Source organism: Cupressus sempervirens, chromosome 3, assembly GCF_028749045.1.
Source record: "Cupressus sempervirens isolate cs-2001-9-10 chromosome 3, ASM2874904v1, whole genome shotgun sequence".
In the NCBI taxonomy this organism is placed as follows: domain Eukaryota; kingdom Viridiplantae; phylum Streptophyta; class Pinopsida; order Cupressales; family Cupressaceae; genus Cupressus; species Cupressus sempervirens.
Genome location: NC_143120.1, coordinates 682,253,296 through 682,259,267, shown reverse-complemented (window position 1 = coordinate 682,259,267; position 5,972 = coordinate 682,253,296).

Here is a 5,972-nt window from a genome sequence, read left to right as displayed (position 1 = left end):
CCTAGAAAATAGTAAGGGGAAAGGGGTGGGCACCCTTCTTTTTGCCTAAGAAATGGAAACAGAAATCAAGGTGGTATTGCCACATATTATGGTTGTGACACAGTCCATCAAACGAAAAAAGGAGAAGGGCCATAGGGAAGGGGGCCAATGATGGTATTTGCAAACCCAACTACTTAGAGGAGAGAGAAAGTAGGGAATATCCTCCCCATATTCAAGGTTGTGCCTAGGTCTCTAGGTGGGGAGTAGTAGCCAAGAGTCATTGTTTTACCTCCAGACCTAACTGTCAATCTGAGGTAACTATTCAACCCACTTCATATCCACCTCAATCAATTACTATAAAAAAATTAAGACTTGGGAGAAAGAATTTTATCATCTTGATCCTAATGAGATTGAAAAAGAAATATCATATGTTTCTCTAGAAAGTACACAACATATGATTGAAGATGAAGAAAATATGGATCAAGATGAATTCCATACTACTTTTGTTCCTACTTGATGTCTCAATGCTTCGGATGATGGCTTCCTATGTGGAGAAGATATTCCTATTCATTCATCATTGGTCATTGAATATGAAACAAAGGTTGATGAAATTCAAGGTATGAACTTATCTATCTATTCCCCTGATGTGTCACTAAGTAATGAGATTCGTGATGATCTTGTGAAATATGAGGAAAAGAGTAGCAAAGGTGTTTATCATCTTGATTTAGAAAAAATCCTTCTAATGAAAAGGCCACAAACGATGGATCATAATGTTGAAAGTCATCTTGTACAGTAAGGCGATGATAATGTGGTTGATATAAGAATTCATTGTAGAGAGGAGACATTGGTAGAAACCACTTTATCAAAATATGATAAGAAAAGTATTAGTATTAGAATTTAGAAAGATATTCAAAGGATTTATTGGTTCCATGAAAGTATTAATTCTTGTCATTATCTTGATATTTTAGACAATAGATTTTCTAGTAGTCAATTATCCTTCCAAACCTTCCATTTTCAAATGAGACACAAACAACCAATGAGATAACTTCTCATTAGGTTATTAGAATAGTAGATTAGGGTAAGATGATTGGATCAAGTAAGGGAATTCATACTTTATTGACTCATTCATAGTGATCGGAAGAAGACATTGTGATGGCATCTCATACTACAAAAATATTGGACCTTGAAGAAATATTTTATGATCAGGTGATTAAAAAATGTGAAGATGAAGGTTTTTATGGTGATTCTCTTTTAAAATAATTTCCTTTGCATTATTATCAAAAATTATCAATTCTTTTGACTAGATGAACTTATTAGAGTATGGGTGCACCAAAATAGAAAAAGTGATTGTTTATTCTTATGAATAGGATTAAATGGGTGATCAAATAGAAGAAGAGAAAGACGTGCATCATGAGAAAATCCAATCTAACAAGAATTTACATTTAGATAAAGCTATTATTTAAATAATTCAATTGAAATCATGCCAATAGGAGAAAAAGAGTGCCTAGTACCTGAAATGAGTCTAGGGCTTCATAGTGATCAATCATAAGAATTCCAAGAAGAGGGATTCCCAAATCATGATCATATTATGAAGTTAGAAATTTTGATGCTTCAAATTATTCAAAAAGATACCGTTGATAAAATGTAAAGGGATGTTGATTACATTATGGACTAAGATGATTTTAATGAAGAGTGGTTATTTGGAGTTGTCAGCTCACCGAAGGAAACTTCACATGCAAGGAATTTTTAAGGAGCGTGCCTTTAACTACTCTCACAAGTATTCTAAGGGTCCATCTAATATATCACCATGACATTTATTTTCCTCAACCCATAAATAGATTTGCATGATTCATCTAAGTCTCTTTGAGTAGGGGTTTCCTACCATGTACATATTCTAGTTAGGAGGTTTTTTTTGTGCCCTTTTTTTGGCTTGTGTTTGTCCCTAGTTAGAGCTAATTGTTGCCTTGGTATTAAAATTGCCCCAATTTTTAAAACTTTTATCATGATTAATTATTTTTGTTCATTGGGTAAGGATACCTATGATTTGGTTTATATTTTTCATGGTTTGTGTGAGTCAAATGTTCAAATTGTGTCATTTTGAGTTAGAAATGAGTTGAATCATGCCTAACTTTGAGCTCTAGAATGGTCAAACTTTTATCAAATTTTTAGCAATTCTATGATCTTGATGTCTCTATCTCATCCCCAGCTTTGCCCAACACTTGGAATTTTTGAAATCTAACTCCTTAGTTCCAAGTTGTGTCAAGTTAATGAAAGCTTTAAAAACACATGTTTCCAATTGAAATATTAACCTTTAAAAATGAAGAGGTTAAGAAGTTTTTTTAAAACATGTGTTGGCACTCAAACTCTTAACCTCTCTAATCCAAAAAGAGGGTTGGTAAAAGTATTCCAAAAATGTATTTTGGCCACCCAACATTAACCTCCAAAAACCAAAAAGGTTAGACAGGAGATCCAAAGCACATGTTTTGGAGGAGATTCTTAACATCTCTACCAAATGTTAGAGGTTAAAAATTAAAATGTTAGTGAACCTCAATAAAATTTAATTATCCCTAAATACTCATAGTATCATTTTCACAAGTAGGATTTATTAATCATCAAATGGGGATCAACTTAGTTTAATGAAAATGTAATGATTTGGTTGAGAATTCTTTTAAATCCTTCATGCCAAAGGTGAAATTTATATCAATATAGTGTAGAGAAATATCAAATTCCTAAAGGATTCATACTCTCACAATCCTATGGTTAATAGGAAAAATTGATCAAAATGTAGCAAATTTTTTCATGGGAACTCCCAAAGAGATGTCATTTCATTGATAAGTATAACTTTCAAGGTCTTGGGTGTGTATTTGAAGATGCAGATGAAAGGAAATAAAATGTTTGAAACTAATATTAGAAAGAAATAGGGATAATCTTATTATTGGAAAAATAGAACAACATAAACATAATAGAGAAAGAAAAAACTTCTAGCTTGTTATTTTATTGCACAATAGATGCAAATTTATACAATAGCTTGACCCAAAAACATTCCTAAATGACTAATAATTAGAATGACAACAAACTACTTCATGATTGACAACACAAACAAACTTGAAAACTAACTCAAACTTATGGACACCTAACTCAAACATATCTACAATAAGAACTTCATTCAAACTAGAACTCTTTTTAACAATCCTAAACTAAACTTGTGCTGCTAGCAACTCAACAAGGTTTGCCACATGTGCAACAATTATTATTGACTATTGTTGGAACAATAATTTGAACACCCCCACTTAATGTGACAACTAAAGGAAACAAAGTAGAAATTATACTTTCAAAATAGATAATAAAGGAGTAAGACTTTCTCATAGTTATGTAGCTATCATCTAGCTTTGAAACACCATTGGACACACCATCTCCACATGAGATGTCTCATAACCCTTGTAAAGGTACAATGCCAAGCTTATATACTTTTAGATCTCCCCAAACTATTGGACATGTCATCTCCACATGGAATTCCTCATAACCCTTGTAAAGATATAGCTTCTTTGATCCTATAGCACCTCAAAATATTTGACCATACATCTAGCCTCTATCACATCTTTTCATATTTTTCACAGTATTTATCTATTCAAAAAAAAAATTTTAATCAATGAAAACATAATCGTCTGATGGATCTTCTCTTGGCCTCATCATCTTAACAACTTCTCTAACAAACAAAACTTAATAGAAAGATAACTCTAATACCATATTGGAAAAATAGAACAACATAAACATAATAGAGAAAGAAAGAACTTCCAACTTGTTATTTTATTAAATAATAGATGCAAATTTTTACAATAGCTTGACCCAACAACATTCCTAAATGACTGCTAATTAGATTGACAACAAACTACTTCATGATTGACAACACAAACAAACTTGACAACTAACTGAAACTTATGGACACCTTACTCAAACACATCTACAATAAGAACTTCATTCTAACTAGAACTCTTCTTTTGCAATCCTAAACTAAACTTTTACTACTAGCAACTCAACAAGGTTTGTCACATGTTCAACAATTATTATTGACTACTGTTGGAACGCTAATTTGAACATTTATAACTGGTCCAATCTATGAAAAAATGAGCTTGATTAAAAAAATCTTTGAGGCCATTGTCAACTCAAACACATGACCTATTTGACATAATTCCCATGCCTTCTTTCCATACCTACATGTAGATGAAGTTTGCAAAGTTGGGCAATTAACACTATGGTGTGAGCTACCACAAGACACAATGTCTTGGAGAAGAAACTCACAAAATATTGAATGTCATTAATGAAATAAGAGAAGGCACGTTGTTGTAAGAAATTGATAATGGTGATCTACAATGAGTCATGCATTCCACATGGGAAAAAATATTTTGAAAGCCAACTACCACCTCAATATTTATGCAGGCATCAAGTCCCTTTGCTCAATGGTTTTTGAATGAGCCCAAGACCATACATGTGAACTATTCAACATAATACATTATGATATATGTGGATCCACTTGTTTGATTAAATATCAAGGCAATATATCACCTTGCCAAAAGAAATGAATGTTCCTCAAAGGCATGGATACACACAAAAATAGTGGAATCATAAACAAAGGGTATAATAAAGGAAACCATAGATTTTAATGATCAATGCGAGATAATACTCACTTAGTCTAGTGATCCTCATAAAATAGAAGATTTTTTCAATTGAGTGTCATATCGAGTTCTTGTCCCCACAAATACAAGGGTGATCTTGTTCAATTATTATATTTAAACCCATTATAAATATTCGATAGATCCTCACTAGAAAATATTGCATCAGATGTTACCATTGGCAACATCATTTATAAACTATGTTAGACCTTTGGATTTTGGTCTATGTTGTATATATATCTAAATTCTTATTATTGGTTTACATAACCTAAATGGAAATAGTTTTGTAAACTCATAGACTTTCAAAATCTTTCTGTAGAGGCTCAAACCCATGTCACACAAAATGAGAGATTCTACTATAGGCAATGGTGAAACTATTTGTCTTTGATAAATTATAATTATGCACTCTTGCCATAGATTATTTTCTAGTCTCAGATAACCTTAGATCTTCATAATCACTGTGACATGGAAAAGTATATGAAGTGATTGAAAAATACATCATGAAAACTAAATGTTAGAAGAAGGAATGAACCACTTAGAAATCTCATTAACACTAATGTGGGGATGAAGTATGAATGGTGATCCTTATCCTTGAAGATAAGCTTGAAGAAATGTAGATGTAAGAAGAGGATATGTCAATTGTCAAATGTGGTACCAATATTGGCAATGGTTTGCAGAAAATGAGTATGATGGATCTATTGAAGATACTATGCAGATTTAAAATAAATCAAGCTGAAAATGAAATTAGAATTATTATTGGAACCATAGTCAACGAAGTCTTTCAATGAGGTTGTGGATTCCACAAAAGATGAAGTTATTCAACAAATGTATCCTTGAGATTTAGGTTTATAATATCTCTTAATTTGAGTTACTGAAGCATTGATTGGGGTAAAATGCAAATCCTTACCAAATTCAAATTCATAAGTTAGAGTTATGAATTATCAATTTATAAATCTTGACCTTGGTCATTTTTGGTCAAAGATTAATCATTTGACTATTCATACGTGAAATCCTTAGGTTAATTAACCTCATCCAAAGAACACAAAATGGAGTTAGTTATTAACTTAGAGAAGAGTTAGTTATGAGAAAAATCCTATAAGTACAAGGCTAATTGTAAAGTAAAATTGGTGGGGGTGGGGGGGGGAGAGGAGAACTTTTGGAAAGGGGAAACTCTACTCAAATATTCAGAGGAATGTTCAATAAATTATGTTTTCATATTATGTGTAAGGGTTTATGAGTTTGTATATTCTCAAAAGATAATGAAAAGTGCATTTGTTTGTATGTCAAAATAGTGCTTTTGAATTATGATCACGTGTGTGTCAT